The sequence below is a fragment of the Apodemus sylvaticus genome, chromosome 9 (genome assembly GCF_947179515.1).
Source record: "Apodemus sylvaticus chromosome 9, mApoSyl1.1, whole genome shotgun sequence".
In the NCBI taxonomy this organism is placed as follows: domain Eukaryota; kingdom Metazoa; phylum Chordata; class Mammalia; order Rodentia; family Muridae; genus Apodemus; species Apodemus sylvaticus.
Window position 1 is genome coordinate 17697168 of NC_067480.1, and position 25739 is coordinate 17722906.

A 25739-nucleotide genomic window follows, 5' to 3' on the forward strand; every position below is an offset into this window, starting at 1 on the left:
ATCAGATGTAGGGTTGGTGAAGATCTTTTCCCAATTTGTTGGTTGCCCTTTTGTCCCCTTGACAGTGTCCTTTGCCTTACAGAAACTTTGTAATTTTATGAGGTTCCATTTGTTAATTCTTGATCTTAGAGCATAAGCTATTGGTGTTCTGTTCAGGAACTTTTCCTCTGTGCCCATGTCCTAAAGGGTCTTTTACATAAGCTATTGGTGTTCTGTTCAGGAAATTTTCCCCTGTGCCCCTGTGCTCAATGTTCTTCCCCAGTTTCTTTTCTATTAGTTTCAGTGTGTCTGGTTTTATGTGGAGGTCCTTGATCTACTTGGAGTTGAGCTTAGTACAAGGAGATAAGAATGGATCGATTTGCATTCTTCTGCATGCTGATCTCCAATTGATGCAGCACCATTTGTTGAAAAGGCTATCTTTTCCCACTGGATGATTTTAGCTTCTTTGTTGAAGGAAGATCAAGTGACCATAGGTGTATGGGTTCATTTCTGGGTCTTCAATTCTATTCCACTGGTCTACCTGCCTGTCACTGTACCAATACCATGCTGCTTTTAACACTATTGCTCTGTAGTATTGCTTGAGGTCAGGGATACTGATTCCCCTAGAAGTTTTTTTACTCTTGAGAATAGTTTTTAGCTATGCTGGGTTTTTTGTTATTCCAGATGAACTTGAGAATTGCTCTTTCTAACTCTATGAAGAACTGATTTGGGATATTTATGGGGATTGCAGCGAACCTGTATATTGCATTTGGCAAGATGGCCAATTTTACTATATTAATCCTGGCAATCTACAAGCATGGAAGATTTTTCTATTTTCTGAGGTCTTCTTCAATTTCCTTCTTCAGAGACATGAAATTATTGTCATACATATCTTTTACTTGTTGGGTTAGAGTCACACCAAGATACTTTATATTGTTTGTGGCTATTGTGAAGGGTGTCATTTCCCTAATTTCTTTCTCAGCCTGCTTGTCCTTTGAGTATAGGAAGGTCACTGATTTGCTTGAGTTTATTTTATAACCAGCCATTTTACTGAAGAACAGCAACCAACAGACTGGCAAAAGATCTTTACCAATTCTACATCTGATAAAGGACTAATATTCAATATATAAAAAGAACTCAGGAAGTTAGATTCCAAAGAATCAAATAAACCTATTAAAATGGGGTACAGAGCTAAACAAAGAATTCTTAACTGAGGAAAACCAAATGGTTGAGAAGCACCCAAAGAAATGTTCGACATCCTATCATCAGGGAAATGAAAATCAAAACAATCCTAAGATTCCACCTTACACCAGTCAGAATGTCTAAGAGCAATAACTCAGGTGACAGCAGATGCTGGCTGGTGAGGATGTGGAGAAAGAGGAACACTCCTCCATTTTTGGTGAGATTGAAAGCTAGTATAACAACTCTGGAAATCAGTCTGGCTTTTCCTCAGAAAAGTAAACATATTACCTGAATGTCCAGCTATACCACTCCTGGGCGTATGCCCAAAAGATTCTCTAAGATATAACAAGGCCACATGCTCTAACATGTTCATAGCAGCCTTAAATATAATAGCCAGAAGCTGGAAAGAACCCAGATGTCCTTCAAGAGAGGAATGGATACAGAAAATGTGGAACATTTACATAATGGAGTACTACTCAGATATTAAAAAGAATGGACTCATGAAATTCTTAGGCAAATGGGTGGATTTAGAAAGTATCCTGAGTGAGGTAACCCAATCAGAAAAGAGCACACATAGTTTGTACTCACTGGTAAGTGATTATTAGCCCAAACGCTTATACCCAAGATATAAAGTGATTATACCCAAGATATAATTCACAGATCACATGAAGGTCAAAAAGAAGGAAGCCCAAAGTATGGATATTTCAGTCCTTCTTAGAGAAGGGAACAAAAATAATACTCACAGGAGCAAATATGGAGACAAAGTATGGAGCAGAAACTGAAGAAGGAAAGCCATGCAGAGACTGCCCTACCTGGCAATCAATCCTATAAACAGTCATCCAACCCAGAGAGGGCTTTTTCTTAAAATATATTTACTGTGTGTATGTGTGAGTGCCTAGGTATGCTAGGTCATGTGTGCATGTGTGCAGGCTGAAGGATGATTTCCCAGTGATTCCTCTATTGTATATCTCTCACTGAATTTGAAGATAGTATTTTTGTGGATAAAGTTTGGTCAGAAAACCATAGGGATTTTCTTTTTTTCCTGCTGTCCCTGCCTTGGGGTTACAGAACATTTGCAGTGTCTCATTCAGGTTTTATGAGGACTGACACTCAGTAAATCATGCTTAGACTGTAAGCACTTTGCAGGCCAAGCCTTCTCTCCAGTCCCTTATGTTCTCTGTTTAACATTTCAAAAGTCATCAAATTTTCATGGACTCTCTATCAAGTTTTTTCAGCTCCAGATAATAGTCTACACAGTTTTCTTTATTGTAATTAAATCTTATTTTTAACCAATGAATACAAATACAAAAGCATTCATATTAATGGAGGAACATACATGCTTTTTAATATTTATGCCATAATTTGGCGTAATTTATTATATATTTGTTGTATTTATGTCTTGTTAGTATATTTATTATATATTTGCTGCTTCTTTAATATGAAAATTTTAAAAATTACTTTTTCTGGGTTTTTGAAATATCCTGCAGACTTCTGCTATCTCTAGTAACTGTAATTTGATGGATCCTAGAACTTCGTACACCCAGGATTCACTTTCTACAGATTAACATTTCCCGTCCCTCTCCCATTCTACCCTCCCTGTCCTTTGAGACCCATGATGCTTTCCTCAAATCCTGTAGCATATCGTGTATTTTTTTTTAATTTCAGAATTTCATTTTTTTTTTTTTTGTTTTTTTCGAGACAGGGTTTCTCTGTATAGCCCTGGCTGTCCTGGAACTCACTCTGTAGACCAGGCTGGCCTCGAACTCAGAAATCCACCTGCCTCTGCCTCCCAAGTGCTGGGATTAAAGGCGTGCGCCACCACCGTCCGGCAATTTCAGAATTTCAAATTCTATGTTTCCATAAGATTTTATAAATGCAGTTAAACAGAATTTATATTTGCTGGATATACAGACATAATAAAGATGAGATAGATAGACAGACAGACAGATATGTATAGATAAAATATATATAGATACATAAAGATGATATAGTGATATAGAGATTTAGAGACATAAAGATAGATATAGAGATATAGAGATTTAGCCATGCTTCCAGGCCCGAAGGTCCCTGGCCCCAGCTGGCTTCAGTTGGAAAGAAAAACAATTACCATATATCAATGGACAAAAAGACAGAGGTGTGACTTTTACATTATGCAGGCAAGAGACTAAGAGAGAGGATGTCCTTGTGTTTTGATGTCCAGTTATGGTTATTTTATAAATTATAGTTAGGTTGTCATATGAAGAGAGAATTTGGAATGGTCATAATTTTCAACAGGGAGAAAATAGATAGGATCAATTACTAATTGTATTCTTGAGCAAATCATTGTATAGCCACAAACTCACATTGATAGAAATCTTTATAATTCATTCAAATTGAAATTATAATTTCACATTGGTACAGAATTTATAGATTGGTGAAGACTTAAGGTTTTCATTGCATAAATTTCTTATATTAATACAAAATTTGAAATTAATACTATTTCTCTTAGATAGGCATTGTGCCTGTGCATATCATCTAAAAATAGAAGGCTTAAACCCAGCCCTTCTAGTAACTGCAATTGCAAACTCTTTAGGATGATTAGATAACACAAGTTAAGGGCCATGTAAAAAACTCATGCCTATACTGATCCAATTATACTAAGGTACTTTCTACAATATTCAAATAGAAATAGCTAATAGAAGTCAAGGTTTAACATACAGATACACATTATATAGATCGATAGACTTTAAAAACATCAGAAATCCACAGAAAATGAAATTTAATATTAATTCATTTGAAGATCATTTAACAGGGACATGTCTGCTCCTGAAAGTACCCCTTGTTGATTCAAAGAAGAAATTGATCATGAAAACCTCCTTATAGAGTTGCTACAGTTATAGCAAGTTAGCCATTGGACAAAAATGTCCCTATTCCTCTACAGACAAAATATATGGTCTAGGTAAGGGCACACAATGCAGGATAGTAGACAGTTTAGTTCTGCCAAGCCAGAGGAAACAAGTCTGTAACAGCTCTTGCTTCATTTCAAGGTCTGTAAGATGGTTTGGGGTCAGAAGGCTAAAAACAGAAGCTCCAACATAAGAAATTAGGGAACTGTCCAGGTAGTCAGCTGTCTCTGCAATTTGTTTAAATTTTGGAAGCTATGTTTTTGTGCTTCCTACATACTCAAGTAATAATTCATTTTCAGATTTTTGGCAAGGTTGAAGACTAATTATAATCTCATAGTCAAATTTAAGTTGTTTAGCATTGATAGAGATGATATAGATATGAAAGGATGGTTTTCAGATGGTAATGCAAACTAAAATTAGAACAGAATTCAAGTTTAGAATTATAAGGTCTTTAAGTTAGGAAAGGTGGTAGAATAATTTAATTGAAAAATATAATAGACTGGAGGTTTATTATGTTTCATACTTTGTACTTTACAGAATTTTTATGGTAATGCTCAATTTTCATATAAGAGAAGAGCATTTTTTTTAAAAAAATTTGGACAGAAAGGGTGAGATGTTGGGGATTGGTACTAGTACTTTGTCATATTTTGGCTCCCAAAAAGCTGCACAACCAGATCTGACAGTCCCTGACCCCTACTGGCTTTAATTGATATTAAAGAATTTCCATACAGCCAATGAATAGGCAGAAAGATGGAGGTGGGACTGTTAGATTGCATGTGCAAGAGACTGAGAGAAAGAAGGAGAGGGAGAGAAAATATTCATGAAGTGGAAGCAGAATGATGAAACTTAAAGGCCCACCAGCATGTAAGAATCAGAGAAAGTAGCCCTAGCTGCCATTTCGCGATTGGGTCTGGGGTAGCAGGGATGAAATATAGATTTAGTAGTTGTTAACGGAGGAATATCAGAAGGTAGTAGTTTGCTAGCCAAGGGGAGTTTTAGAAATTGGCAACCAGTTAGCTAGTCAAAGCATATCAAAATTATACATACATATATATATATACAAATATATATATATATATATAAAAAATATATATATATACACACAAAATATTATCTTGAAGATTATAATTTAAAAAAACAAAAACAAGTAAAATGGTAGTTCTTCCCTAAATATTTATAATCAATGACAATTGATAAATACAAAAACATATCACTTTGTTTAATTTGTAAGGGATGATACAGAGAATATACGACTCTTTGCTTTGTATACAATACAGAATTTCTGAGGAAATGTTTAAAATTTCTAAGCTGATCCAAGCTTAACCATCTCATATATTCTAATGCTCTGTGGAAGATTCCAGTGTGAGCAAAACATGTAGTTCACTGAAAAAACGAAAAGTCCTCAGTGGAGGATACTGTGGGGAAACATAGAAAACTGGGGGACTTTTTATCGAAGCCCTGTAGAATTGGTGACAGGGAGCAGTTTTTCCAGACCTGCACTGTGAGATGTATCATGACAATACATGTAGGGAAAGCTTGGGAAACTGTCCAAATCTACCCATTTATGTGTAGTAACATAGTTTATGCATTTTATACATTTTTGAAGCTCTTTAGTTTTTTTCTATAGTCTTCAGCATGCATTACATGAATGGTATATGTTGTAGATTTCAGTAGATAGTTCTAAAAACAGAAGAATCCAAAATATAAAAACTGACTATCTTTATTCCATAGCTCTAGGTGAATTTTATTCTATCAGAGTATACAGCATTTATGTGAATGTTAAACTACTGGTATTGCCATACTTAAATTCTGAAGATGAAATGAATAATCTCCGCTACCTTTTTTAAATATCATGAATACATCTTCAATCTTTTTTTTTTAAACTCCACTTTTCTATGACTATATAGTATTGGGTTGCTGACATCAAATCATGCTGAGTGTTATTAAAATGGAAAACATTTATGAATTTGAGCCTTAATTTCCTGAATGCACTCAGAGTGCTACCAAGTGAAGATCTTTTCCATTTACATTTTTGTCCTTCGTTCTTATTCTTCTGTTTTTCCTTCTGTCCTTTTTCTTTCTCTCACTAATTATTTGAATACTGATTGAAATAATGGTAATTAATAGAGATGTAGGACTGACTACTTTCCCTCAGCATAGCTCTTTGAGATTCTTATAATTTCTTATCAGTTTGGTAATATGACACTCATATTTTTCAATCATTTAAAAATAATCTTCTACGTCCATTGTGACATATAATCTTTTAAACCTAGAAAAGGAAATAGTAAGGAAAAAACTTACAAGATTACATTGTTATCTCTTTATTTTACTTAAACAGATATTTTATACAATATTTTTTGATTATTCTTTCTACTCCCCCTACTTCTCCCAGTTCCTCTCCACATCCATTTCCGTCTGGAGCCTCTCCTCCCTGTCTCTTCTTAGAAAACAGGTATCTAAGGAATAATAAAAATAAAATACATTAAGGAAAAACAAAAACAAGTAAGCAGGACAAAAAGAAAAGAGCCAAAGTTAAAGCACAAGAGCTACACCGATGCAGAGACACACATGATCACACACACACATGATCACACACACACATGATCACACACACACAAGATCACACACACACATGATCACACACACACATGATCACACACACATGATCACACACACACATGATCACACACACACACACACATACACACATACACACATACACACACACACATGATCACACACACACACATGATCTCACACACACACACATGATCACACACACATGATCACACACACACATGATCACACACACACATGATCACACACACACATGATCACACACACACACACACACACAAATCTCATAAAAACACAAAAACAAAAGCCATAATACATACACACGGTACACACGGAAGAGCTGTGAGGCACTGTGACAAAATGGAATGCTGTAACATAACATACTTGAATACAACATTGTGACACAAAGAACCTATAAAAATGTTATTGATTTCACTTTGTGTTTGCCATTTACAGCAGGGAATGGGACGCACACTTAAGAATTTCGCCCATTGAGACCTCCTTAGAGAAAATATATGTTTTATTTGCAAGTGGTTGTCAACTGCCGATGGCTTCTGAGTTAGGGATTGGGATGTATGTTCATTCTCCTCTTAGTTCTGAGACCCACATCTGGTGCAGATCCATGCAAGCCCTGTGCTACCAAAGTCTCTGTTAGTTCACATGTGCCAGTTGTGTTCTGTTTCAAAGGCCCTGTTTCCTTGGTGTCCTCCATAGTCTATGTCTCGTATACTCTCCCCACCTCCTCTTTCACAGAGGTCTCAGAGCTCTGTGAGGACAGACCTGAAAGAAACATTTCATTTAGAATTGAATGTTCTAGGGTTTCTCCCTCACAATGACTTTGAGTTCTATGACTCTAGGTCTGTAGGAAAATTTGAGATCATGGATGGAAAAACCTCCAGTATTTCTTACATTATTCATGAATAAGTTAGCTATTCTTACTTTCCTGAAGCTGAAAACTGTTCTTTCAAGTTCTGTGGAATTTTTATGGTTATTACATTCAATCCTTAGATGGTTTTTATTAGGATGATCACTGTTAGTTACTACATTAATACTACCAACCCATGAGAATGGGAGATTGTTCTATCTTTTGATATCTTCTTCAATTTCTTTCTCCAATGTCATAACATGTTTATCATACAAGTCTTTTACTTGCCTGGTTAGTTACCCCAAAGTATTTTATATAATTTGTGCCTTTTATAACAGGTTTTCTTCCCCTAATTTCTTTCTCAGTCCATACATAGGAAGGCTACTTATTGTGGTGAGCTAATTTTGTATCCAGCTACCATGCTTAAAGTATTTACCAGTCATTTATTATTCCATCTGGAATTTTCCAGAAAATTTTTTCCTTTTTTTATTGGATATTTCCTTTATGTATATGTCAAATGTTATTCCCTTTCCTGCTCCATCCCAAAACCCTATCTGATCTCCCTTAATACTGTTTCTATGAGGGTTCTCCCCCACCTACGCACCCACTTCACAGTCCTGGCATTCCCCTACAGTGGAGCATTGAGCCTTCACAGGACCATGGCCCTTTCCCCCAACTGATGCCCAATAAGGTCATCTTCTGCTACATATGTGGCTGGAGTCCTGGGTACCTTCACGTGTACTCTTTGATTGGTGATTTAGTTCCTGGGATCTCTGGGGGGTCTTGTTGGTTGATACTGTTGTTCTTCCTATGGGGTTGCAAACTCATTCAGCTCTTTCAGTACTTTCTCTGACTCCTCCATTGGGGACCTCATGATCAGTTCAATGGTTGACTGTGAGTGTCTGCCTCTGTATTTGTAAGGTTCTGGCAGGGCCACTCAGGAGACACCCATATCAGGCTCCTTTTAGAAAGCATTTCTTGGCATCAACAGTAATGTTGGAGTTTGGTGACCGAATATGTGATGAATCCCCAGGTGGGACAGTCTCTGGATGTCCTTTCCTTCAGTCTCTGCTCTATATTTTATCTCCATATTTGCTCTAGTGAGTGTTTTGTTACCCTTCTCAGAAGAACTGAAGCACCCACATTTTGTTCTTTCTTATTCTTGAGTTTCATGTGGTCTGTGAATTGTATTTTAGGAGCTTTTGGGTTAATATCTACTTATCAGTGAGTGCATAGCATGTGTGTTCTTTTGTGACTGGATTACCTCACTCAGGATATTTTCTAGTTCTATCCACTTGCTTAAGAATTTCATAAATTCATTGTTTTTTTTCCTGTCCATTTTTTTATTCGATATATTTTTATTTACATTTCAAATGATTTCCCCTTTCCTAGCCCCCCACTCCCAGAAAGTCCCGTAAGCCCCCTTCTCTCACCCTGTCCTCCTACCCACCCCTTCCCACTTCCCCGTTCTGGTTTTGCTGAATACTGCTTCATTGCGTCTTTCCAGAACAAGGGGCCACTCTTCCTTTCTTCTTGTACCTCATTTGATGTGTAGATTATGTTTTGGGTAATCCAGGTTTCTAGGTTAATATCCACTTATTAGTGAGTGCATACCATGATTCATCTTTTGGGTCTGGGTTACCTCACTTAATATGATGTTCTCTAGGTCCATCCATTTGCCTAAGAATTTCATGAATTCATTGTTTCTAATGGCTAAATAGTACTCCATTGTGTAGATATACCACATTTTTTGCATCCACTCTTCTGTTGAGGGATACCTGGGTTCTTTCCAGCATTTGGCAATTATAAATAGGGCTGCTATGAACATAGTACAGCATGTGTCCTTATTACATGGTGAGGAATCCTCTGGATATATGCCCAGGAGTGATATAGCAGGATCTTCTGGAAGTGAGGTGCCCAGTTTTTGGAGGAACCGCCAGACTGATTTCCAGAGTGGTTGTACCAATTTGCAACCCCACCAGCAGTGGAGGAGTGTTCAACTTTCTCCACACCCTCTCCAACACCTGCTGTCTCCTGAATTTTTAATCTTAGCCATTCTGACTGGTGTAAGGTGAAATCTCAGGGTTGTTTTGATTTGCATTTCCCTAATGACTAATGAAGTTGAGCATTTTTTAAGATGCTTCTCCGCCATCCGATGTTCTTCAGGTGAGAATTCTTTGTTTAACTCTGTACCCCATTTTTAATAGGGTTGTTTGGTTTTCTGGAGTCTAACTTCTTGAGTTCTTTATATATATTGGATATTAGCCCTCTATCTGATGAAGGATTGGTGAAGATCTTTTCCCAATTTGTTGGTTGCCCATTTGTCCTCTTGATGGTGTCCTTTGCCTTACAGAAACTTTGTAATTTTATGAGGTCCCATTTGTCAATTCTTGATCTTAGAGCATACGCTATTGGTGTTCTGTTCAGAAACTTTCTCCCTGTACCGATGTCCTCACGGGTCTTCCCCAGTTTTTTTAACTTCAGAGTGTCTGGATTTATGTGGAGGCCCTTGATCCATTTGGATTTGAGCTTAGTACAAGGAGACAAGGATGGATCAATTCACATTCTTCTGCATGCTGACCTCCAGTTGAACCAGCACCATTTGTTGAAAAGACTATCTTTTTTCCATTGGATGTTTTCAGCCTCTTTGTCCAGGATCAAGTGGCCATAGGTGTGTGGGTTCATTTCTGGATCTTCAATCCTGTTCCATTGATCCTCCTGCCTGTCACTGTACCAATACCATGAAGTTTTTCACACTATTGCTCTGTAGTATTGCTTGAGGTCAGGGATACTGATTCCCCCAGAATTTCTTTTGTTGCTGAGAATAGTTTTAGCTATCCTAGGTTTTTTTGTTATTCCAGATGATTTTGAGAATTGCTCTTTCTAACTCTGTGAAGAATTGAGTTGGGATTTTGATGGGTATTGCAATGAATCTGTAGATTACTTTTGGCAAAATGACCATTTTAACTATATTGATTCTACTGATACATGAGCATGGGAGGTTTTCCCATTTTTTGAGGTTTTCTTCAATTTCCTTCTTCAGAGTCTTGAAGTTCTTGTCATATAGATCTTTCACATGTTTGGTAAGAGTCACCCCAAGATACTTTATACTATTTGTGGCTATTGTGAAGGGGGTCATTTCCCTAATTTCTTTCTCAGCCTGCTTATCCTTTGAGTATAGGAAGGCCACTGATTTGCTTGAGTTGATTTTATAACCTGCCACTTTGCTGGAGTTGTTTATCAGCTGTAGGAGTTCTCTAGTGGAGCTTTTTGGGTCACTTAGGTAGACTATCATGTCATCTGCAAATAATGATAGTTTGACTTCTTCCTTTCCAATTTGTATCCCTTTGACCTCCTTATGTTGTCGAATTGCCTGAGCTAGTACCTCTAGTACAATATTGAGAAGATAAGGAGAAAGGGGGCAGCCCTGTCTATTCCCTGATTTTAGTGGGATTGCTTCAAGTTTCTCTCCATTTAGTTTGATGCTGGCTACCGGTTTGCTGAATATTGCTTTTACTATGTTTAGGTATGGGCCTTGAATTCCTGTTCTTTCCAAGACTTTAAGCATGAAAGGATGCTGAATTTTGTCAAATGCTTTTTCAGCATCCAATGAAATGACCATGTGGTTTTTTTCTTTGAGTTTGTTTATGTAGTGGATTGCATTGATGGATTTCCGTATATTGAACCAACCCTACATTCCCGGGATAAAGCCTACATGATCATGGTGGATGATCGTTTTGATGTGTTCTTGGATTCGGTTGGCAAGAATTTTATTGAGTATTTTTGCATCGATGTTCATAAGGGAAATTGGTCTGAAGTTCTCTTTCTTTGTTGGATCTTTGTGTGGTTTTGGTATCAGCGTAATTGTGGCTTCATAGAAGGAATTAGGTAGTGTTCCTTCTGTTTCTATTTTGTGGAATAATTTGAAGAGTATTGGTGTTAACTCTTCTTTGAAAGTCTGATAGAATTCTGCACTGAAACCTTCTGGTCTTGTGCTTTTTTTGGTTGGAAGACTTTCTATGACTCCTTCAATTTCTTTAGGCATTATGGGACTGTTCAGATGATCTAGTTGGTCCTGATTTAATTTTGGTATTTGGTATCTGTCAAGGAAATTGTCCATTTCCTCCAGATTCTCCAGTTGTATTGAGTACAGGCTCTTGTAGTAGGATCTGATGATTTTTTGGATTTCCTCAGTTTCCGTTGTTATATCTCCCTTTTCATTTCTAAGTTTGTTAATTTGGATACTTTCTCTGTGCCCTTTGGTCAGTCTGGCTAAGGGTTTATCTATCTTGTTGATTTTCTCAAAGAACCAGCTCCTGGTTTTGTTGATTCTTTGTATGGTTCTCTTTGTTTCTACTTGATTGATTTCAGCCCTGAGTTTGATGATTTCCTGCCTTCTACTCCTCCTGGGTGAAATAACTTCTTTTTGTTCCAGGGCTTTCAGATGTGTCATTAAGCTGGTAATGTATGCTCTCTCCATTTTCTTTTTGGAGGCACTCAGGGCTATGAGTTTTCCTCTTAGCACTGCTTTCATTGTGTCCCATAGATTTGGGTATGTTGTGTCTTCATTTTCATTGTGTTCTAAAAAGTCTTTAATTTCTTTCTTTATTTCTTCCTTGACCAAGGTATCATTGAGTAGAATATTGTTCAATTTCCACATGTATGTGGGTTTTCTGTTGTTTTTGTTGCTATTGAAGACCACTTTTACTCCATAGTGGTCTGGTAGGAGGCATGGGATTATTTCGATCTTATATTTTTGAGGTCTGTCTTGTGACCAATTATATGGTCGATTTTGGAGAAGGTACCATGAGGTGCTGAGAAAAAGGTATATTCTTTTGCTTTAGGATAGAATGTTCTATATATATCTGTTAAATTTAATTGGTCCAAAGCTTCAATTAGTTTCATTATGTCCCTGTTTAGTTTCTGTTTTCCTGATGGGTCCTTTGAGGAAAGTGCAGTGTTGAAGTCACCAACAATTATTGTGTTAGGTGCAATGTGTGCTTTGAGCTTTAATAAAGTTTCTTTTACGAATGAGGGTGCCCTTGCATTTGGAGCATAGATGTTCAGGATTGAGAGTTCTTCTTGTTGTATTTTTCCTTTGACCAGCAAGAAGTGTCCCTCAGAGTCTCTTTTGATGACTTTGGGTTGAAAGTCAATTTTATCTGATATTAAAATGGCTACTCCAGCTTGTTTCCTGAGTCCATTTGCTTGTAAAATTTTCTTCCAGCCTTTAACTCTAAGGTAGTGTTTGTCTTTGACCCTGAGGTGTGTTTCCTGTAAGCAGCAAAATGTAGGGTCCTGTTTACGTATCCAGTCAGTTAGTTTATGTCTTTTCATTGGGGCATTGAGTCCATTGATGTTAAGAGATATTAAGGAATAGTGATTGTTACTTCCTGTCATTTTTGATGTTATTTTTTAAATTTGATTGCTTAACTTCTTTTGGGTTTGATGAAAGGTTACTATCTTGCTTTTTCCAGGGTGAAGTTTCCCTCCTTGTATTGGTGTTTTCCTCCTATTATCATTTGTAGGGCTGGGTTTGTGGATAGATATTGGGTAAACTTGGTTTTGTCATGGAATATCTTAGTTTCTCCATCTACGGTGATTGAGAGTTTTGCTGGATATAGTAGTTTTGGCTGGCATTTGTGTTCTCTTAGAGTCTGCATGAAATCAGCCCAGGATCTTCTAGCTTTCATAGTCTCAGGTGAAAAGTCTGCTGTGATTCTGATAGGTCTTCCTTTATATGTTACTTGGCCTTTTTCTCTTACTGCCTTTAATATTCTTTCTTTGTTTAGTACATTTGATGTTTTGATTATTATGTGACGGGAAGTATTTCTGTTCTGGTCCAGTCTGTTTGGAGTTCTGTAGGCTTCTTGTATATTCATGGGCATCTCTCTCTTTAGGTTAGGGAAGTTTTCTTCCATAATTTTATTGAGGATATTTGCTGGCCCTTTAAGCTGTAAATCTTCACTCTCATCTATGCCTATAATCCTTAGGTTTGGTCTTCTCATTGTGTCCTGGATTTCCTGGACATTTTGGGTTACAAGCTTTTTGCTTTTTGCATTTTCTTTAACTGTTGAGTCCATGGTTTCTATGGTATCTCCAGCGTCTGAGATTCTTTCTTCTATCTCTTGTATTCTGTTGTTGATATTTGCATCTATGTCCACTGATTTCTTCCCAAGGCTTTCTATCTCCAAAGTTGTCTCCCTTTGAGTTTTCTTAATTGTTTCTACTTCTGATTTTAGATCCTGGATTGTTTTGCTTAGCTCCTTCACTTGCTTGTTTGTGCTTTCCTGTAATTCTTTAAGAGATTTTTGTGTTTCCTCTTTCATGACCTCAGCCTGTTGACCAAAGTTCTCCTGTATTTCTTTAAGTGATTGTTGTGTTTCCTCCTTATTGGCTTTTGTATTCTCCTGAATTTCTTTCAATGATTTTTGTGTTTCCCTTGTAAGGGTTTCTAACTTTTGATCCATTTTCTCCTGAATTTCCTTAAGTATGTCCTTCATGTGTTCCTGTACCAGCACCATGACCAGTGATTTTAAATCCAAATCTTGTTTTACTGGTGTGATGGTGTATCCAGGACATGCTGGTAAAGGAGAATTGGGTTCAGATGTTGCCATATTGCCTTGATTTCTGTTAGTGATGTTCCTGCATTTGCCTTTTGCCATCTAGTTCTCACTGGTGTTAGTTGGTTTTGTCAATGCTGGACTCACCAGTGCAAGCTGCCCCTTCCCAGGTGGCCTCTGGTGCACAGCTTACCTCCTGCACTGCCTGGAGACAGGGTATTGTTGTCGAGGCTGTTCAGCCCCTGAAGCAGACACCTGAAGGCTCCTGCTGGGGCCTGCTGGATTCACAGGAGCACACCGACTTCTCCCGCTGGCTGCCTGGAAGCCCCTCCTGCCTCTTTCAGGACCTGGAGATGTGGCACTGCTGCTCAGGCAGATCTGGATCCAGAAGCAGAGAGTTCCGAGGGCTACCACCAGAGGCCTCAGGACTGAAGCCTAAGCTCTGTGCCACGGGGAATGAGCTGTGCTGTGAGCTCCCAGACTGCCTCTGGGTGCACACCAGGTCCCCAGTACTTCCTGGAGACTGAGTGCTGTGTCCCAGGCTGTTCAGATCCCAAAGCAGGTGCCTGAAGGCTCCTGTTGGGGACTGCTGGATTCACCGGAGCACACCAACCTCTCCTGCTGGCAGCCCGGAAGCCCCACCTGCCTCTTTCAGGACCTGGAGATGTGGTGCTGCTGCTCAGGCCGATCTGGATCCAGAAGTGGAGAGGTCTGAGGGCTACCGCCAGAGGCCTCAGGACTCAAATTCATTGTTTTTAATAGCTGAGTAGTACTCCATTGTATAAATGTACAGCATTTTCTGTTTCCATTTCTCTGTTGAAGGATACCTAGGTTTTTTTTTTTTTTTTTTTTTTTTTTTGAGCTTTCGGCTATTATAAATAAGGCTGCTATGAATATAGTGGAGCATGTGTTCTTGTTATATGTTGGAGAATCTTTTGGGTATATGCCCATGAGTGGTATAGCTGGGACCTCAGGTAGTTCAATGTCCAATTTTCTGAGAAACTGCCAAACTGATTTCCAGAGTGGTTGTACAGCTTGTAATTCTACCAATGATGAAGGAGTGTTCCTCTTTCTCAACATCCTAGTCAGCAGCAGCTGCTACCTGAATTTTTTGATCTTAGCCATTCTGACTTGTAAATAAGACCCTTCACAATAATCATAAACAATATAAAATCCTTGGTGTGACTCCAAAAAGCAAGTGAAAGATCTGTATGACAAAAAGTCATATTTCTGAAGAAAGAAAAATAAGATCTCACAAGATGGAAAGATCTTCTATGCTCATGGATTTGCAAGATTAATACAGTAAAAAATGGTCATCTTGCTGAAAGCAATCTACAGATTTAATGTAATCCCCTTCAAAATTCCGACTCAATTCTTCATAGAGTTAGAAAGAGCAATTTGCTGCTTGATGCAAGTAGGGTTCCTAGGTTGCTACCTGATTGCCCCTAAGTTGCTATGTGCACTGTTAAAACCAAGCAGAGTCCCACAGTTCTAAATTATTCTCTCTACTTCTCTCCCTTAAAACTTTCTCACTTCAATATCTTCTCATTAATTCAATACAATGAAATTTCATGACAGCTGAGCTACTTGAAAATTTATTGGAGGGGATGTGAAAGTGAAGGAGAGAATTTTCTTGAGCAACACTAGTTGGAAATACTTTTATAAAAACATAAAAACATATAAAAAAGAAAATAAATGAAAGAGCAATTTGCAAATTCATTTGGAATACAAAAACCCAGGATATTGAAAACTATTTTCAACAATAAATGAACTTCTGAGGGAATCAACATCCTTGACCTCAAGCTATAGTACAAAGCAATAGTGATAAAAAAAAAAAAACCTGTATGTTATTGGCACAGAGACTGGTAGTAAGATCAATGGAATAGAATTGAAGACCCAGAAATGAACCCAAACACCTATGGTCACTTAATATTTGACAAAGGAGCTAAAACTATCCAGTGGAGAAACGACAGAGTTTTCAACAAATGGTGCTGGGTCAACTGGATGTAAGCATGTAGAAGAATACAAATTTATCCATTCTTATCTGCTTGTACAAAGCTCAAGTCCAAGTGGATCAAAGATCTCCACGTGTAATAAAGGCACCATATTATGGAGAAGCTCAATACTAATCATACAAATACCCTTTACAAAAAAGACACTGAAACTAATAGAAGAAAAAGTGGAGAAGAACTTTGAACCCATGGATACAGGGGAAAATTTCCTGAACAGAACACCAATGCCTTATGCTCTAAGATTAATTGACAAATGGAACCTCATAAAATTGTAAATCTTCTGTAAGTTGAAGGGTATTGTCAATAGCACAAAACAGCAAACAAAAAATTGGGAAAAGATCTTTACCAATCCTACATCTGATAGATGGCTAATATCCACTACATACAAAGAGCTCAAGTAGTTAGACTCTAGAGAATCAAACACCCTTATCAAAAAATGGGGTACAGAGCTAAACAAAGAATACCAAACTGAGGAATTTCAAATGGCTGAGAAGCACCTAAAGAAATGTTCAACATCCTTAGTCATCAGGGAAATGCAAATCAAAACAACCCTGAGATTCCAGTGCAATTTCTATAGTTACTTAAGCACACTGGAATTGCATCTGCACATAAAGGTACTTTAATTTCTCCCTTTAGAATTTGTAATCCCTTGATCTTCTTTTGTTGTGCAATTGTTCTAGCTAAGACTTCAAGTTCTATACTGACTAGGTATGGAGGCAGAGGGCAGCCTTGCCTTGTTTCTGAATATTGTGTAAATGCTTTTGAGTTTCTTCCACTTAAGTTGATGCTCACTATGGGCTTGATGTAACTGTCTTTTTTGAGATTCAGTTTAAAAGTATTTCATTACATTGTACCTATGTTAATAAGAAAATTGGTCTGTATTTATTTGTCTTTGTTGGTTATCTATGTGGTTTAGTTATGAGGGTAATTGGAGACTTGTTAAAAGAATTGGGTGATATTCCCTCTGCTTCTATTTTATGGTATAATTTTGGAAATATTAGCATTAACTCTTCTTTTAAAGTCTGGTAAAATTTGGCACTAAAACCATTTAGCCGTGGACTTTTGTTGGTTGAGGAGTTTTAATTACTGCTTTCATTTCACTAGATGTTATAGGCCTTATTCAAATTATTTATTTGATCTTTATTTAAAGCTAATAAGTAGTGTATATTTAGAAAATAATCCTTCTCTTAGATTTTCCAGTTTGATGGAGTAAGATTTTTTTAATGTTTGTTTTGAATTTTTTGTTTTGTTCTGTTTTGTTTGATGCTTTTTCAGTGTTGTTCTATTCCCCCTTTTATCTTTAATTTTGGCAATTTTGATTTTCTTTCTCTACCTTTATTTAATTTAGCTAAGGATTTGCCATTTTATTGCTTTTGTCAAAAGATCAACTCTTTTTCCTTGATTCATTTACTTTCATTGGTATCTCATATATATATATATATATTTTCATGCATGGTTTTCTATATTATTCTTTTTAGTCTTGAGTTTGATTATTTATTGTCAGTTATTAATTTTGTGTTTGATTTTTGACTTTTCATTGTAGAGCTTTTTCAAGTATGCTGATAGGTTGCTGGTATGAGATACCCTTAATTTCTTTATGTAAGCACTTAGAAGAATGAACTTGCCTCTTAGATCTGCCTTTATTGGGACCCATAAGTTTGGGTATATTTTGTTAATACTTTCAGTTCTAAAATATTTTAAATTTTTCTAACTTTTTATCTTGATTCATTTTTCATTCAGTAATGCACTTTTTAATGAGTTTGTAAGCATTCTGTTGTTTCTGTTGTTTGATATCCAGCTTTAATCCATGGTTGTCTCATAGAATCCAAGATGTTATTTCAATTTTCTTTTATATGCTGAAAGTTTCTTTGTTTCTAATATGAAGTCAGTTTCAGGAGAAGTTTCATGAGTTGATAAGAAAACGGTATACATTTTTGTGTTTGGATAAAATGTTCTATAAATATGTTATGCCCAATACATTTATAATGCCACTTAGCTCGAACCTTTCTATGTTTAGTTTTATCCAGATAACTGTCTATTGGTAGGAACAGGGTATTGAAGACACTCATTATCTCTATGTGAAAGTCATTATAAGATTTAATCTGTTTCAGTGTTTCTTTTATGAACTTGGGTGTCCTTGTGTTTAGTGCATAGATGTTAAGAATTGCAATATTCTCTTGGTGTACTTTTCCTTTGATGGGTATGTAGTGTTCTTTCCTTTTGTTATGCAGTTTGGGATCCCTGGGGAAGTACCATTTACTGAATCCAATTATAATTAAAAGATTTATTGAATAGCTGTTAACAGGGTGGATATTTTCTGAACCAGATAGGAAATTCTGTGAGAAGGGGATTGAGGGAACAATTTTAAAAAGGAAGGCCTCAAAAAGACTGTCAGTTTCTATAGAAGCAAGCAAAAACTAGTCTGTTCTGCCAAGTTAAGTGGTTAAGGCAATTCAGAATAATCCTTGGGTATCCACAGAAGCAAATTATAGGAGCAAAAAAAAGCATTTAATCATATCATAACAACTACAGGGTCACAACTGTACATTTCTGGGTTGGGATGACTGAGACAGTGTTACTTGGAATTTCCTGCCAGTGACTGGACTCAGAGAAAAATGTCTAGTGGGGAGGTACAAAGTTGGATGCCTAGCATAAAGTTAAGTGTCTTTAGCTATCACATTTTCTCATGTGATTAGTTTGGTTTAATTTTTTTGTCAGATATTAAAATGTTTACATTAGCTTCTTTCTTAGGTACATTTGCTTGGAATACCTTTCCAATATATTACCCTATGGGAATGTCTATCTTTGATGTTCCTCTGTGATTTTTGGATGAAACAGAAAGGTGATTATTGTTTTCAAATCCACTTTCACAGTCTGCATTATTATTGTTAATTTAAGATTTGATGCTGAGAGAGATCAATAATCATGTTTATTGCTTATTGGTTATTTTGTTGTTGTGGTGGTATGAGTTTCTTCTTCCCATTCTTTTGACTTGCTGGTCTTATTTTATTTATTCTGTTTGCTTTCTCGGATGTGGTTAATGTCTTCTGGTTGATGTTTTTCTTTTAAAAATTTCTTTTGGGAAAATCCTTTTTGATAAACACTGCTTAAATTTGATTTTATCCTGGAATGTATTTCTATGTATATCACAATTGAAAACTGCTAGATATTTTAGTCTGTGTTGGTTGGTACCTGTCGGTGGTTAAATTTGTCAAACATCTGTCCTGGCCCTTTTGGGTTTTAGGGACTCTATTTGAAAGTCCCTATTTAAAAGGTTAGTCTTTATATGTTATTTATTGTTTTTACTTGCAACTTTTAATACACTCCCTTTGTCCTGTACATTTAATGTTTTGATTATTATGGGTTTTTTTTGAGGAGTTTCCTTTCAGATCCAATTTATTTGGTGTTCTATATGTGTCTTACACCTTAATAAATGCCTCCTGTTTAGGGAAATTTTCTCCTTTAATTTTGTAGAAAATATTTTCTGTGGCTTTGGCATGTTTTTCTTCTCCTTCCTCTATTCCTATTGTTTATAGAGTCAGTTTTTCTTAATATCTCCTGATTTCCTGGATGTTTTGTGCCCAGATTATTTTAGAGTTTTCTCTGACCATGGAGTGAAGTGGAAACTTCTAGTCCTTTGGAAAGTTAGTTATGTCAAATGATGTTTTGCTGCCGCATGCAGGTGAAAGGATGTCTTGCTAAAGCAAACACATGAAAGAATGTTCTCTTGAAGAAGACACGGGTGAAAGGATGTTTGGATGTAGCCGACACACAAAAGGACTCTTGATGAAGGAGGATAAATATGATGCCATAGAGTGGGAGACAAGCACTGAGACTTGGTTCCGTTGCTCTGCCTCATTATTCTTTGCTAAAGGATACACATGTTTTGGTCTGCCTTACATAATGTTGTTGAGTTCATCTTGTGCTAACACTGCCTTTGAGAGAAAATTTAGCCAAGAACTGTTTTCGAGATTCCTACGGTAGCTTGCTACTCATGCAGACTCACCTCAGACCCTTTGGCAAGCCTGGTGGTTTCTTCAGGATGTAGATCTGCTAAATGACTGCTTACAGAAATGACTGGACTGTAGCTGGTACTTCAGATTTGTGTTTGCTATGGGACCGAACTGCTGTCAGAGAAGATCAAGCTTGCCCTCAAAAAGCTATTATCAAACAGTTTCAATGCCCCCATATCTTAATAACATTTTTACTCTTTTTTTCTCTTTTTCTCTGCTGGGAGGTGGGATAGAGGAGAAGTTGAACTGTTATAAAGTTAGGTTGCAAAAACTTTATGCTTAAAAAGGTACCCATTTCTTCTATCTTGCCTTCAATGCCTGAGATTCTTTCTCCCATCTCTTGGGTTGTGTTGTTGAGGCCTGCTTCTGGGTTTCCTGTTCAAGTTCCCAAATCCTTCATTTCAAAGTTTTTCTCAGTTTGGGTTTTCTTTATTAATTCTGTTTCCACTTTCACCTTTTGAACGGGATTTTTGTTTGTTTGGTTGGTTTGTTGGTTTGGTTTGTTGCATTCTACTCTTATAGCTGGATCAAGTCCTATCATCTTTAAGGACCTCTAACACAGTCATATACCAGCTCTGAATCCCTTGTCCTATGCATGCTTCAGCCTTGCTGCCTTTCTCAGGACCTACAGAAATGCCTGAGAATTTTGAGAATATCAGGAAGAATATCTTGAGATTCTACCTGGGGTGGCCACTGGTGTTTTTGTGTGGAATGTTTATTGGGCTGCTGGACTCTAGTTGACATAGTGTCCTTATATAAGCATCTTTTATTGGCTAGATGTAATTATTGGCTCAGACGCTTACTGCTGAAGAAGGGCACCCTTTCTAGCTCTTTCAGAAATCTTGATGTCTTGTTGAACTCAGCTGTTCCAGCCCAAACACTTGTCTAAAATGACTACTTTCAAACTGGCTTCTCTCAGCTTCTGACTGGATTGCTCTGCTTGGCCTCATACTAACTTTGACAATATGTTCTAATCTTCTGGCTTCTTCTCATTCTCTGGTTCATTCCGTCTTTACATTAGTCTAGCTTGTCCTCTCTGAAACCTGTCCCTATAAAATTGTCTCTGTAAAACTGCCACGCCACACACACACACACACACACACACACACACACACACGTACACACCTTTCCTTCAACATTCTTCAGTAGCCTCTATTTCCTGCTGTTCTCCTGAGAGCAGAGCACATCCTACCTCTGACTCATTGTGTCAAATCTTTCTCTAATTAATCACGTTCTCTATCCTTCAATTAGATATCACTTTCAAACATAGCTCCTTCCTTCTACAAACTAATTTTGCCTTCATTGTTTGGGATTAAAAGTGTGTCACTCCAGCTGGATCACAGAGATCTAGCCGATCTTTGGATGTGATCCCTTGCTAGAGCAGCCATATTGCTGATTAAAATTCTTCTACATGTCTTGGCTCTTATTAAATCTGTTCTTGTGCTATCATTTAGTCATCTGGTTTTGTGTGGAGATATCTGATCTTATCTTTGTTCCGTGGCTGTTCCATTCCTTGCTTCTGTTGTACTCTCCAGTTCTTAGAAGGCTGTGCTGGTTATGGCATGCCTGATAAAGAATATTTTGAGATTCTTCCTGGGGTGGTCACTGGTGATTTTGTGTGGAATTTGTATTTATGTATTGAGATCCGACAGCAAGGAGGGCAGCCTATAAGATGTTATAAGGGGGTCCATGCGATCAAGGAAAGGAAAATCTGCCACCAAGCTCTGTGTAGCACCTTATGGATAGGGGCAGACAGGAAGTAGAGGCAGAGCACATGGTCTGTTAGAGAGCTGGGGATAAGGCCAGGGAATTGAATTTGGTGGAGGTAGAGAGAGAGTGAAGATTGCTTACCTACTTGCTTCACTGCTGCTGTGAATAGCAGGACAAAGCTATGTTTCGGTTCATCAATTAGACAATTTCCAATTCTGTTATTATGTATCTAGCTATGTACTTCAGAACTGGAGTCTTGCAATCTGCCAAAACAAGACCACTTATTTTGCTTTCAGGAATTAAGTTTGTGGGTTTTTCATTGTTTGTTTAGTTTTGTTTTCCTGGAACATGGGATAAATCCACTAGATGGTGCTATGAATCTTGAATTTTAAAGTTGTGTCAGACTTTTGTAAAGAATAAAAGTCTTGAATCAGACTATGTACAATGGTGAGGACCTTTAACCCCAGCATTACAGGTAATGGTAAGCAGATCTCTGTGAGGTGAAGGCCAGCCTGGACTGCATATTGAATTCCAGGCCAGCCAGTGAGGGCACCTAACTACGGTTAGGTACTAGGTATACCCAGTATTACCAAGCACACATATTTTTCTAGGTCTGGTTTCTGTCTGCTTTTCCTTGTGTCCAGCAAGCCTCTCTTTTTTCATGTCCTCTTTTATTTATCCTCTCCTCTCCTCCCTTCTCATCTTCTCTCCTCTCCTTTTGCTCCTTATCTCCCTTTTTTCCTCTCCTCTCTCTTGCTCATTCCGAATTAACAGTTTTATTGATTTGCACATTTATACTGTGTCCATTGTAAAGTGAAACAAAAATAATAATATGTTCCATGATATTTTTGAATAAGTAATTGTCATTAGTCAATTCTAAAGAAATTTAAAATGAATTTTGAGCAGGACCTGATGTACCTTATATGTTTATTGTATAAACCACAAGTAAGACATTATGGCCTATGCTAATATTCCCAGAAATTAGAGGCTGAAGCTGGAAGACTGAAGTTCCTTCTCTGGCTGACCTTTATAGCAAAATCTTTCTAAGGTACTTTCTGTATAAAGAAGTTCTCTCTCTCTCTCTCTCTCTCTCTCTCTCTCTCTCTCTGTGTGTGTGTGTGTGTGTGTATGTGTGTGTGTGTGAAAAGAGAGAGAGAGAGAGAGAGAGAGAGAGAGAGAGAGAGAGAGAGAGAGAGAGAGAGAGAGAAGGACACTAAATCCACTAAATCCACCAGTACCTATCAGGAGTATGGAAGAGACATAGTTCCACATTGCCACTGATAATAACCCTGAGTTGTTTTCAGGGGCAGTGTACTCAGGCAATGCTAGGATCCTTGACTTGAAGGCAGAAACAAATTTTAGGTTAAAACAGTATTAGTCAGAGTTGTAGTGTATCCTGTTATTCTATAATCATGAATATTAATAGAAAGAGGTACATCAAGAAAGAATACTACACACCTAAATAGGGTTGTAGGCTTCTTAAGAGACAGTAATCCTTATGTGTCTTTCTATAACCACACATATGGTTTGGATGACTCTTGGGTTATACTTTAAAGAAATGCAAGAAAGCTCTTTTCTTCCATTTATGCAAAAATGATTATAGTATAGACTGCAGGAGTAAGTTTTAAAGCCTTGCAATCTGGTAAGGTGAAACTATGGATAACAAAGGTTACACAAGGTAGGTAAGGCATATACTAGAAATGGGCGTGGAGGTTGTGAGATTCTAGGAACATTTCAGGTTTACTTCTGGGAAAGGAGAAAGTCCATAATTAAGTCACAACTTCTTAAGACCTAAAGAATGATTCATTGTGATTTTAATGTTCTTATTCAAAGCATACTTATATATAAGGCATTTGTCTCTATAGGTACAATCTTTACAGCAAAGGTTAAGCATTGCTAGAATTCTTTGGTTGTTTTATTGTTATTGAATTTTTTACTATAAGATGTTGAACGATTATAACTACACTCCAGAAGAGTATAGTTATTGTTGTCATGCTCCCTCAATTTTCCATGAAATTATTTCTCTTCATATTTTGCAAGAATAAGAAGTTTCATTAGCAAATATGACTCACTCAATAAGACAGCATATTATGGATTAGAAGCTAATAATATGGACTACTAATTACAATGATTTCTAGCAGTAGCTTATTTAATTCCCTTGATCTGTGTGGTAGAAAATGTCTGGATTAGTAGAATGTCCTGCACCTTCAACTCTTGGGAGGTAGAGACAGGTCAGTGTGGAGGTTCAAGCTTATTCTATGCTATAACTCAAGTTCAAGACTAGACTATACTTCATAAACTCCTGTTTAGAGAAAGAAAGAAGGGGTGGGAAGGAAAATAAAGGAAAGAAGAAGGGTAGGATTGAGAGAAGAGAAGAGAGAAAGCAAAAACAAAAAATGAAAAACAAAAGCCAGAAGATGATCAGGGAGGAAAGAAAAAAGCAGGAAAGAAACATGAATCTAGATTTAACAATATTGTCTTTAAGGTTCCATGCAATTTTACTATGTGGTTATTTTTTTACTTCTGAAATGATAGGAATTTTAAAAAGGTTTAAGTCATGGTAGTTGGAAATTCTTTTGCATGAGTGTTTGAGCCACAGTCAGAAGACAAGACATGCTTGTGGACTGTGATATGAAGTGACACACACTGAGATTCAAATGAAATCCATGTACAACTAAAAGGGTTGAGATGATCCTATAGGACATACCTCTGCACTAGGAGATTATATTTCCTCCAAGCTCTGGGAGCAATGTGTTTAAACATTATAGTATTAGGTGAGGGGTGGACTGGTCTAGAAAGTACTCACTTTATAAGCATAAAATCCTGAATGATCTCCAGAACTCATGTAACAACCGTAGTATGATTGCACTTGTTTGTAATCCCACTGTGAAGAGGCAGAGACAGTAGGATGTTCGGACCTTACTGGTGAGCTTAATTTGTATGTTCCAGAATAAGCAAACTGATCTCAGTAGAGGAGGAGGATGTTCCAGAGGATAACTTCTGAGGTTATACTCCAGCCTACACATATTTGTGTATGTACTCCTTATAAACATCAACAGACTTACAAACACATTCATTTATGTATAAATATCAAGTCTGAAGGGCTTTAAGTGGCTTCCTATAGAAATTCTTTCAAACATATATAGTTACAACACTTACACATAATTTCACATGCATGTGAAAAATTACACAACACATTTTACCAATGTATTTTGAACTGCATTTAGAATCTACAAAATTAGAATCTGTGTGGGATAAGTTCTCAAATAATTTTCTTATGATTCTTAGAAAAACCTTAGGGAAATAGTAAACAGAAATTATCTTCTACTAACTACAAAAGGGCGTTGATGACTCCCAGGGGAAAAGTAACAGTGGATTTAAAAAAGACTGAAAGAATAGTGCTAGCAAATGTTAAGTTGGCTGAGAGAACAGAGAATTTGGCATAACAGGCATCAACATCTGTTCTAGCAAATACATATTTAGCACAAATTTGCTTTAAGAAATTTTGAATGAATTGCGTTGGTGATGATCCATGCCTTTAATTCTGGCACTTGGGAGGCAGAGGCAAGTGGATCTCTGTAGGGTTTAGGCCAGCCTGGTCTACAGAGAGGATTCCTGGGCAGCTCTAGTGCTACAGAGAAACCTGTCTTTAAAAACCAAAAAACAAACATACAAAAGACAAAAACAAAACAAAAATTTGCAGGATCGCTTTAGAGCTCCCCGTTTCTTCCACCAAAAGAACCCTTTTCTGTCTCACTGAAAATTTGAGTTCTACAAATTGGACCAAATTATATAGATAATAATATAAAGTCAGAGTTTTATATTGATTTAACCATTTTTTTTGTTTACTAGCTTTTTTGTTTGTTTGTTTCATTTGCTTGTTTTGAGAGCGATACCTAAATCCCACAGAGGGTGCAATCACACACTGATGCCTGAACGTGACAAAGACATTG